At 37.5% G+C, this 12,389-nt stretch overlaps 2 long non-coding RNA genes across 3 annotated transcripts in view; one reads left to right on the top strand and one right to left on the bottom strand.

Annotated features, from left to right (window-relative positions):
- LOC131496343 (uncharacterized) overlaps window positions 1-12,389 on the bottom strand; it is a 368,341-nt gene that overhangs the window by 94,471 nt on the left and 261,481 nt on the right. The gene's annotated exons all lie outside the window — the stretch shown is intronic.
- LOC131496344 (uncharacterized) overlaps window positions 1-12,389 on the top strand; it is a 92,108-nt gene that overhangs the window by 61,998 nt on the left and 17,721 nt on the right. The window lies entirely within an intron of this gene.

The following is a 12,389-nucleotide window of genomic DNA, read 5'->3' as shown; positions in this document are numbered from 1 at the left end:
GGTGGAGACAAAAGTTTGAAATGACTAAAAAAGGATCACAATTGCCACGAACTTCTCCTGTTCTGACTAGAGGGCTGCTGGAGAGTACTAAAATAAGGAGAAATAAATTGTGTTACCAGTCCTTTAGAAATCTCAGTTTGCTCAACAGCTCCATCAAGTGTGAACATGGAAAAAGTAGGCAGTTGAACTGATCTCGGATAGAAATTTTTCCAGGTAGATGGTGTTTCAGTCAGCTCAGGCTGCCATAACAAAATGTCATAGCCTGGTTTGACCCAGCAGAAATTTATCTTTTCACTGTTCTATAGGTTGGAAATCTGAGATTAGGGTGCTAGCATGAGAAGATTTTGGTGAAAGCTCTCTTTCTGGATGGCTGACAGCTGGCCACTCTCTCTCTGTGTCTTCACATTGTGGAGAGAGAGCAAGTTCTCTGGTATCTCTTCATAAGGATAGTAATCCCATCATGGGGCCCCACCCTTACGACTCCATCTAAACCTCATTACCTTCCAAATGCCCCACCTCCAAATACCATTTTAGGTATTTAGGATTTTAGGGGGATCAGGTGGGAGGGGGACACAATACAGTCCACAGCAGATGGAAAAAATGGAAGGTAATTAAATGTGTGATTTAAAAAATGTTCAAGACCTGAACCGAAAAAATCTAAAATGAAGGGTAAAGGCAGTGAATACCAGTTGGGCTTACTGTGGAGAAATAGTGGTAGAACCCAGGTGACAGAACATATGTAACGGAAACAATTCAGCTCAAATAAGACAGAAGGAAGACGGGATGATTGAATTGACTTTTCAATTCTTAATATCTTCCATATTGATTTTTAGTTAATATATAAAAATAAATAAGGGTCTGTAGGCTTATTTTCTACAAGCAGAAGAGAACAAGAGAGATTTGAGTGCTCTGCAAACACACCTGAGGAGAAACGGGAGGGTCGGAAGGAAGCTGGCAGCTTCAAAGAATGAATAGCCAATGGACTTTCCAGGAAAGAAGAAAAGGTAAACAAATTTGCTAAAAGAGATCTTCCTGGGCACCCCGGTAAAATCCTTCCCTGTGGCTAGTAAGGGAGAAACACAGGTGACTATTTAGGAAAAAAGTCATGGAGTGCCTGAGTGGCTCAGTCAGTTAAGTGTTGGACTCTTGGTTTTGGTTCAAGTCATGGTCTCATGGCTCCACATCAGGCCTGTGCTGACAGTGCAAAGGCTGCTTGGGATTCTTTCTCTGCCCCTCCTCTGTGTTCTTTCTCTCTGTCTCTCTCTCTCTCTTTCTCTGTCTCCCTTTCTCTCAAAACAGATAAATAAAATTTTTTAAAAAATCCAATTCCTACTCTATGTAAGATATACTCACTGCACAAAAATAACCTATCTCACCAGATAATGAGGTCTAACTCAATAAATCTAACTCAATAAATAATTGAAACACTTTTTTTTAAAGGAATAAGAATTCAGAAATCAATGAAGAAAATTTGATAAACATTAAGATATCATTATAAATAGTATATTAAATGACAACTTTTATTTTTGTCTGATCCCACTATCTTTCACCAAATGGAGCTCAGAGAGTGCGGTCTTCTGTCTGTTGCTCTATGAATTATATTCACCGTGGAAATGGATTTTCAGGAAAGGGATAAAAGTAGGCATTCAATCACTTAATGGACATTTTTAACCATCAAAATACAATTTTGTCCAATAAGCTATTTTTTTGAGATTAAGAATACAAAACTATCAACTTTCAAGGATCTCAAAAATTGAACTGAGCACTAAAATGTGATTAGGTGCTGGTTATGTCAAATGTATCATTGAATGCTTTAACCGTTTTCAATATGTGGTCTGCAGACCCTAAGGGTCCCCAAGACCCTTTCAGTGGGTCCAATCGAGGTCACAGCCATTTCAATAACAAGACTAAGAGCTTATTTACCATTTTCACTGTGTTGACCTTTGTACTGAGTGTGCAGAACAGTGAGGGATCTAACAGCTGGCAATTTAGAATGAATCAAGGCAGTGGTACCAAGCTGTATAATGGTCATTTTGTTCAATGCCAATACATCCACTTTCATTTAAAAATATCCTCACAGAAGCACAAAAAATTATTATTATTAAATCTAAACTTCTGAGTACATAATACTCTGTGAGACCAAATGGGAAGTACACATAAAGCATTTCTGTTGTACAGCAAAGTATGATGGTTGTCATGAGGAAAACATTTGTGCCACTGTTTGAGTTCTGAGCTGAACTATACCATGTTCAGGAAACATCACTTCTTCTGAAAAGAGTAACTGGAAATCTAACATCAATACTTAAACTTGGATATATGGCTGACATTTCCTCAAAAATGGTCAAAGTGAGCCTGTCACATAAAACAACTGACGGTATTCATTGCCAATAACACAGTTTAAGCTTCAAGCGAAAGCTTCAATTAGCTTGCCAGCTTTCCAATATACAGACTTTTCTGATGAATTTGGGAGTAGTATCAGTGAAATTTCATGACATAGTATAATGAAATTCATCAACATTTGGAAGATCTGCACAATTCATAATATTTTCCAAATGCCCCATGCATCATTACAGAATCATGCATGGGTAAAAACTGCATTTAAGTTATATAATAGACCAATGGGTACACCAAAGGATTTCAATGTAATGAAAAGTTTATTGATATAGTTTCAGATTCCACATTACAGTTAACCTTGAAGTAATTACTCCTTACTGAGTTTAGGTATAGTCTCAAAGAAAACTATTCAAAATTATTTATAAAGTCTCCTCCCTTTTCAGCTACCTATATATGTGCAAACCTGGATTTTCTTCATTTTCTTCAACCAGAGCAACACATCACAAATGATAGAATGCAGAAATGGATATGACAACCCAACTGTCCTCTATTAGGCCAGTATTAGATTTGCAAAATGTAAAACACTGCCACTCTTTCCACTAAATTTTTATCTGGGAAATACAGTTATTTCATTAAAATATATTATTTATGTTAATATGCAATGAGATTTTTTTAAGGAGGTTATTTTTATTGTTGTTTTAAAATTTAAATATACGTAGTAGGATCTATATGGATGCCTAATAGCCAAAGGAGTGACTGTATTGCATATTATTTTTTTGAGAACAACCAATGTGCACCTTTATTTTTTTTCTTGCTTTCCTCGTATCAAAGTGACTGGAGGTCTAGGAAAATGCATTTCCAAGAATCCCCTGAAATCAGATTTCTGGGTTAGAGTTTACTAAGCAGAGGTCACAAAGTTTGAAAGAAGTAGAAATCATTATTTTTTGTCCAGTAAGGAGACTTCATGGGCTCCAATGGAAGTGATTCTTTGTAGCTTCTTCAGACCCTTGGTAAGTGATTTATCTGGTGCAGTGGTGAGCTGAGATCATTAGTGGGAGATCCCTGTGATTCCTGGACCTTCCTAATCCTTTCATGGTTAGTGATAAAACTGAGTAATAGTGAGTGTTTCCCATAATCACTGCTCCTCCAAGCCCTCCTATGTTTTTTTTTTTTCAGAGAGAGAGAGACTGAGACAGCAAGAGCAATGGAGGGGCAGAGAGGGAGAAAGAGGGAATCCTAAACAGGCTCCACGCTGTCAGCACACAGTCCAAAGCAGGGCTTGATCTTACGACCATGAGATCATGACCTAAGCCAAAATCAATAGCTAGATGCTCAAACGCCTGAGCCACCCAGGTACCCCACTATGTATTTTTAAGTCACTAGTTCACTGTATTAAATTTATTCCTTTCTGAAACACCATCATCATTTATTTTTCTGACTGAACCTTGACTCATACCAGGAAATTGCTTAAGTCAATCCTGAAAATGTGAGATTTGGCAACGCTTCTTGTTTTAGCCTAAACTTTTTCAATGAAAATTTGATCAACTGTTGTCACACTGAGAAAAATACTTAAACCGGTTTTATAGCAAAAGAAATGAGAGAACACATTGATTTTTTGAGGAAGAACATAAAAATCCATGATACTCTATAGCATAATTATGTGGAGCTAATACTTCCTTTTTTACCAAAGTATAGTTGGCACACAATGTTAAATCGGTTCCATGTGTACAACATAGTGATTCAACAAGTCTCTACAATACGCTATGTTCATAAATGTTGCTACCATCTGTCACCACACAACACAACTACAATACTATTAACTAGATTCCCTACATTGAGCTTTTTGTCCCTGTGACATATTCATTCCATAACTGGAAGTTTATCTCTCCCACTCCCCTGCACCCATTTTACTCATCTCCCCACTCCCCTCTCTTCTGGCAACCATCAGTTTGTTCTCTGTATTTATGGTTTGTTTCTGCTTTTTGTTTGTTTATTTGCTTTGTTTTTTTTAGATTTCACATTTAAGTGAAATCATGGTATTTGTCTTTCTCTGTCTGACTTAACTTCATTTATTATAATATCTAGGTCCATCTATGCTATTGCAAATGGCAAGATCTCATTTTTTTTAATGACTGGGTAATATTCTAGTGTGTGTGTGTGTGTGTGTGTGTGTGTGTATCACATCTTCTTTCTCCATTCACCTATCAATGAACACTTGGGTTGTTTCTATATATTGGCTGTTGTAAATAATGCTGCAATAAACATGTTTTATTGTTCTGTTTCTTTTCTGAGCCAGTCCACTTTATGGTTTGGTTCTCCACTGTGGACTGAGTCATCCAGCAATGGTTCCCAGATGACCCACTTGCCCCTTCCTGCTGGATTTCATCTTTCTGTAGCAGAAACACCTCCTTGCCTTCCAACCACACATTCTCATCTTGTCTCTCAAAATAAAAGAATATTCATTTTTACCTAGAAAAACTGCTGAAAGTTTTGGTTTCCCAGCCTTCCTTGTCTCTAAGTACTGGTAAGTAAAATCTATAGAAATTTCTGTGTAAATAAAGGTGTTATGTGGAACTTCCAGAAATCTTTAAGGAAGAAGGAAATATGCTCTTCTTCCTCCCTTTCTCCATACTGCCTCTGGAATGCAGTAATAATGCAGATTCGATGTGCTGCTGTAGCAACTGCATCCAAGTGCAAGGATAAGGGCTATACCCTCAGGGTAGCAGGATGGACATGTAGGAGCACAGGTCCCTGATGACCATGGAGTCCACATACCTGCTTAGACCGCCTTCCTCTAGAATTCTTTATGTGTGAAGTAAACAAATTTCCCATCATATTTCAGCTATCTTCTTTCAAGTTTTCTGCCACACAGAACCTTATCCAGTCCTGACCAAACCCAGTACTAGCCTGTAATCTTCAAATTATAAATAACACAGGGCTGTGCTACACAAAAAACTTTCCATAGAAACTTGGCAGTAATGGATGGGGATGTATGGAATGGAAATGAAACACTACATACAGTGGAAGACACCGCCATTTCTAGACATTTGTTATCACTACTCTGCTGCAGAAATATTCATCATTGTCCATAACTAACCATAAATCCCCTGCTTCCCATCACTTTTTGAGGTTTTCATCCCTTTTAGTTCGACTTGTCTCTTAAATGACCTCTTCTGGTTCACTCCCAGTAGGTCAAAATTCCTCTCATTTATATCGTCAACAGTTCATGTCTGTCTTTCCCTCGCCTACTGAATCCAAACCACATGCATAGCATCACATTTCTAAGTAAAAATGCGGTAAGAGTCTATCTTAGTGTCTTTTCATCAGCAAAAGAACTATCTACCCCAGAGATAACCTCAGCAATTCCATTAGAAAGAAGCAGCGGCCACAATTAGTTTCTAATCATATTTTTTTCTTACTCCGTCATTACTTAGGAAGCGGCAAAAATATAACTGTGAAGATTTAATGAAATCAGAAATTCCCCCCAACAGATTTTAGCAGTTTCTTTGTATCAAGAAAAATGCCCGGAAAGGCAGAAGCCCAGACACTGCTGACGCTCCTGTGACTGATGGAAAAGCAGAAGCCGTTTCTTTCAACAGAGATGCACCTCCAGCAATCTGTCATCCTCCCAGCTTCCAGCCGGCTCTTGCTAATGCATGCAGACATTGCCACCCTAAGCCCGTCCTTGCTTACTACATCTGTTATGTGATTTTTCTCTCAAACTGTCATAGGATGTAGCTTCTCTCTTAAACACAGCATAAAATATTTGCCCTTTTACTCATTTCCTGTCCCATAGCTTTCAAGTCACACACATTCTCTAAGAACTTCATTATATAATGCACAGCCTCTTGAACCCCAATTACTGGAATTATTCTTCAACTCTCATATGGAAGATGAAATCAATGCCCCAGCTTGACAATTTCCTTGTCTTTTCATCTCCATTGTTTTTCATCTCCACTCTACCTCTGATACAATAAGTATATTTGAATTTGTCACCATCTAAAACTTCACCTCTTAAATCTTAAACTCTAATATTCTATCACTAACAATTTTTAGAGCAATTCCAGTTTTTTCTCCCTCAGTCTCATCACAACTACTTTGTTTAAGTTTTTATTTGTTCATTTTAAGTCATCTCTACACCTAACATGGGGTTCGAACTCACAAGCCCAAGACCAAGAGTCACATGTTCTACCAAATGAGCCAGCCAGGTGCCCCTTATCACAACTATATTTTAAGCCTTCTAAGAGAATTTTAGGAAGAGAAGGCAGAGCAAAAGGTTCTTTGCCCCTCTCCTTCTTAGAAACTATCCAAAAATAACAAAGAAAACAGCCAAAAGACCACTTCATTTTCCATAAACAGTAATGAAAGTCCATACCCCTGGATGAAAATAAATAAAGAAAAGCTCCAAACTGCAATGAAAATTAGTCCAAGGAGGGCACCTGCGTGGCTCAGTTAAATGACTCACTCTTGGTTTTGGCTCAGGTCATGAACTCCCGGTTTGTGGGTTCCAGCACAGAGCCCGCTTGACATTCTCTCTTTTTCTCCCTCTGCCCCTCCCCCCACTGTGAGCTTGCTGTCTCACTCTTTCTCTCAAAATACATAAGTAAACTTAATTTAAAATATAAACAAAAATTAGACCAAAGCATTGAAAGTTTGGACAATATCTCTCCAAAATCCAGGCAGCGTACTCAGCCTTGAGTTCATCCTCTGGGGGCAGAAAATGGCCTCCTTGTTAAAACAGCAAGGTTCCAGTGGGGGATGGTCAGTAGGAGCTTTGTTTCGAACAAGTGTCCAGGAAGATGGAACTGAAAGAGGAAATATATAGAAAAGCTGTCTTTGCATTAGGAGTAACAGCATAGAGAATAAAATATGGGTAATACACAGCCCTAAAGCTTCTGATCTTGGACAGCTGGAAAGGAAAAAAAAGATCTTCTATGTGGGCCCGTGTAGACAAACACACAGATGCACGCACATGCATCTATGCACACACATACACACACACACACACACACACACACCATACCATACTAAAACAGAAATATACTAGATTTCCCAGAGCCCCAGGGGACCTTCTTACTACCTTAGAACACAGGAGACTGAGAAAACATTTGGAAAAGGCTGTTCAAATTTCAATAAACTGCAAGCCCACCCTCCTCTCTGATGCCTCTTCCAACTCTTCAGAACTGTTTGTCTTTCCAGAATAAACAATACTAAGAACAATAAGGGTGGAAAAAAAAAGAACTAAGAGAAGGAGGAAAATGTGGAGAGGAACACACTAACAAAATACAGATAAAAATCACTTGTCAAAAACTAAATATAGACGACAAGATAGGTGATTATTATTTACAGTCTTGGCTCTCTGCACCAGACTCTAGACTATTGTTCTTTGCATTCACCACACCTAGCAGAGTGGCTTGCACATAATAAATATTTCATCCACATTTGATGAGTAAATAAGCAATGTTCTGAAGCAGAATCTCAGATATTATTGGTCTCCATATGAAAATGATTTGCAGCAATTGGGCCTTCCTGGGTTTCCTGAAATGAAACAAATATATGTAGTTTTTGTACTAAGTTTAATCAAGGCAGGTCCTTTTGAAAAATCTAATTAAATTAAACAAATATTTGCTGAGTCCTTACTATGTACAGATTGTTCTGCCAGTTTCCACCATGGATTTAAAAATGAGACCTTGAGTAGTTAAATATCTACTATTTAATTAATTAGGATATTAATTTTAAAAAGTAAGGTTTTTAATTCATCTAAGGAAGGGAAAATGCAATTTCCTTCCCACCACCCCATTCCAGAATCTATTCTAACAGTAAAACCATTGCTACCATTCCAATATAGTAGTAGATTGAACAGGTAGATAATTCAAACTATTCTAAATACTGCAAGTGAACTGGATTTCTTTATATTTAATAATACATGGTCACAGTTAATGGAACCTCATGCATTTATTTACTCATTCAGTAAAGTATTTGTGAAATCCTTCTATCAGGAAGATGCTACAGTATATTAGGCAGTTTGAGAGTTCCTAAATCTTACTATATTCAAAGCATAGGTGACATTTGATTGTGATGCATTTTTATTTCTCTTGTAAACAAAGGGATTTTCATTCACAGTTTTGTATCATATATAAGAAAAAGAAAGGGTGAGACTCTGGTTTTTAGTTCCACATGTAAGGAACTTGGAAGTTTCCATGCCATCCTAACAACAAGTGAAACTATGAACAGAGTGAAAAATTAACAACTGTTCTTGGATCTATGAGAGATGAGGACACAGGGCAAATCACTGCACCCAAGACTGAAGAGACAAAAGTCAAATAAAGGGAACTGAGGCAGAAGCCCAAGAGCTGAAACACCTATGGGAACAAGTGCAGGGGCAGGATCCCTGCACATTAATTAACAAATTGCTGGAGACTCAGTAGGAACAATTGTGAGAGTTAAAAACGCCAGGTAGACACAGTCATAGGGAGCCCCACAATTTTGTGACATTTATCTCCAGGAGCTCAACCAGGTTCCCGTAGTAAATATCAGAAAAAATCCCCTTGGGTTTCCAGCAGAGGGCAGGGATAGGGAACCATCTTGCATTCTGTTCTCCTTAACAAGGCTGCACTCAGGGGAAACTAGTTAACCAGTGCCTAACCTAATGGGACATTATCAGAGTCTAACTGGTCTAGGAGAGGGAAATACCCAACTCCAGCCCACTCTAGCCATCCTGTCCCACCTAAGAGAGGAAGGAAAAAAAACAGAAATTCTTGTGAAGTTCACAGTCTAGAGGCACAGTCTCAATAAAAACTGAGGTGTAGTCACAGGACTAGAGAAATATTCCTCTCCTCTCACACCTCAACACTACATTCCTAGGATCCTGTTTACAACAGTTCCTTATACCCAGCACACCATGACCAGTTGTCAAGAAAAAAATTACAAAGCATACCAAAAGGCAAAAAAGCACAATTTGAAGAGACGGAGCAAACATCAGAGCCAGACATGGCAGGGTGTTGAAATTATCAGACTGGGAATTTAAAACAATTAGGATTAATATGCAAAGGTCTCTAATGACCTTTGAATACTGTTCATAATGACCTTATGAATAAAATAGACATCATGTAAGAAGAGATGGGCAATGTAAGAAGCAAGATGGAAATCCTACAAAATAATCAAAAAGAAATGCTAGAGATTAAAAACACTGTAATAGAAATGAAGAATGCCTTCAATGGACTTATAAGTTGACTGGACAGAGATGAAGACAAATCTCTGAGCTTGAGGATATCTCAGTACAAACCTTCAAAACTGAAAAGCAAAAAGAAGGTTTTCTGAAGAAAACAGAACAGAATATCCAAGGCCGTGGGACAGCTACAAAAGGTTTAATATACATATAATGGGAACATCAAAAGGAGAAGAAAGACAGAAATAAACAGGAAAAAAACTCAAACAATAATGACTGACAATTCCCCAAATTAAAGTCAGACACCTACCCACAAACTGAGAAAGCTCAGAGAACACAAGTAGGATAAAAACCTACACCTAGAGGTGTCTGGGTGGCTCAGTCTGTGGAGTTTCTGACTCTTGATTTAGGCTCAGGTCATGATCTCACTGTTTGTGAGATCAAGCCCAATGTTGGGTTCTGCACTGTTAGTGCATAGCCTGCTTGGGATTCTCTCTCCCTCTCTCTCTCTGCCCCTTCCTGACTCATACATGCACATGCATATGTGTGTGCACTCTTTCTCTCAAAATAAATAAATAAACTTAAAAAAAAACCCTACACCTAGGCATATCATTTTAAACTACAAAAACTCAAAGATAAGGAAAAAATTTTGAAAGAAATCAGAGAATATAGAAGAAAAAAGACAAGAATTACATCCAACATGCAAGAAGAAAGTGGAGTGAAATAAAATGTTGAGAGAAAAAAGCCACCAACCTAGAATTCTATACCCTGCAAAATTATTCTTCAAGAATGAAGGATAGAGACTTTCTCAAATAAACAAAAATTGAGGGAATTTGTTGCCAGCAGATCTGCCTTGCAAGAAATGCCAAAAAAAAAAAAAAATTCTTTGGAGAGTAGGAAAATAATATGGGTCAGAAACTCATCTACATAAAGAAAGGAAGAGCATTGAAGAAGGAATAAGTGAAGGCAAACACAAAAATTATTTCTCTTGGGAGTCTGGGTGACCCAGTTCATTAAGTGTCCAACTGTTGATCTCAGCTTAGGTCTTGATCTGGGATTGTGAATTCAAGACCTGCATTGGGCTCTGCACTGGGTGTGAAGCCTACTTAAAAAAATTATTTCTGTTATTCTTTTTTTTTTAATTTTTTTTAACATTTATTTATTTTTGAGACAGAGAGAGACAGAGCATGAATGGGGGAGGGTCAGAGAGAGAGGGAGACACAGAATCTGAAACATGCTCCAGGCTCTGAGCTGTCAGCACAGAGCCCGATGCAGGGCTTGAACTCACAGACCTCGAGATCATGACCTGAGCCGAAGTCAGACGCTTAACCGACTGAGACACCCAGGCACCCCATGTTATTCTTAATTAATCTAAAAGGTAACAGTTTGTTCAAAATAATAGCAACAATGTATCAAGGACACGTGCTTATGTATATATCTTATGTACATACACATTTAAGATGTTTATGTGTAAGAGAAGTGAATAGCAGCAATGATGCAAGGGACAGGAGGGAAAAATCAGGAATTGTTTTATTATATGGTATTCACATTAGCTATGAAGTGATCTAGTGTTACTTAAAAGTAGGCTAGGATTCATTACAAATGTATATTGAGAACTCTAGGGCAACGATTAAAAATTTTTTAAAGAGGTATAACTGATAGGCTAAAAAGGAGAGAAAATGGACTTTCATAGAATGCTCAGTTAAGACCACAAAAGGCAGAAAAAGAGTTGAAGACAAAAATAAGAACAAATAATAAGGGCAACGTGTTGCAAACAAATACAAAACAGTAACAAAAAGCAATAGATATTAATTAAACTATATCAGGTAAAAAGTCATGCTTACATTGCTAGGGTTTTGTTTATTAAGAAAAAGTCAAGGAATAGCTAAAAATAACATGTGTCCACATATTTACCATATAATCTCCTTCTTCCTTTTATTTGAGTGCTAGAAAAATGGGTTTTATGAAAAAGAATATAAAGAAAAAAAGACCTTTTTAAAAATCAGTTTTAGTAAAAAAAAAAAAACAAAACTCTAGTCCTTTTGATTATTCAGAATCCCCTGAAGTATGTTCCTTAGAAAACTTCTTCCTGGACATAAAGGGTGGTTCATGAGAAAGGACTTATATGTCAAATCAGTTTGGGATTTGTTGCAATCTATAAACTCTTTACAATACAGATGAGCAGATCAAAGAGTCTGAAAAGTCCCACAGTACAGAAAGTTCATTTAGCCAAATACTTCCCAAATTTTGGAAAGTGTAAAAAATTTTTGGCAAAGAATGTGATCTCATAGCTCAGAAGTACCAGACTTTTAAAGATGGTCGAGCAGAATTTGTTAAAGGTAAATACGATACATGTCTAAAGCCACGGTCTCTGTCTCTCCTGCCTCTCTTACATAAAAGGACTGGTCCCTCCTTCCATGTGACTTTGGTTGATATCCCCTTTTACTTTCTTAAGGACTTCATTTCTACGTCGTCTACTTTCCGTGGATGTTTTTCTGTGTTGGGGTGCTGACCCATTAACTGCAAAAACATACTTTTGTAACTACCATTTGGGAAAAAAAACTACTTGAAAAATCTTAAGTTGCCACCTATTTCTTTGCTCCCTATTACAGGAAAATTCTTGAAGGTTTCTGCTTGATATCTCTTTCTATATTACATCTTCACTCTTGAATCTATTCTAATCTGGCTTTCCTCCACATCACTCATTGACATCGTTCTTTTTTTTCTATTGACATCGTTCTTATAAAGGTCTCACAATTCCATGTAGCCAAATTCTGTAGACATTTCTCAACTCTTGTCTTAGTTGACACACAACTTCTGTGTAATTGGCCACTCACTCATTCCTGAACACTATCCTTTATTTCTGCAACATCATACTCTTCTGCTT

The sequence above is a fragment of the Neofelis nebulosa genome, chromosome 15 (assembly GCF_028018385.1).
Source record: "Neofelis nebulosa isolate mNeoNeb1 chromosome 15, mNeoNeb1.pri, whole genome shotgun sequence".
Taxonomy (NCBI): Eukaryota; Metazoa; Chordata; class Mammalia; order Carnivora; family Felidae; genus Neofelis; species Neofelis nebulosa.
Note: the sequence above shows the minus strand (reverse complement) of the source record. Positions and strands in the feature narration are given on the sequence as shown.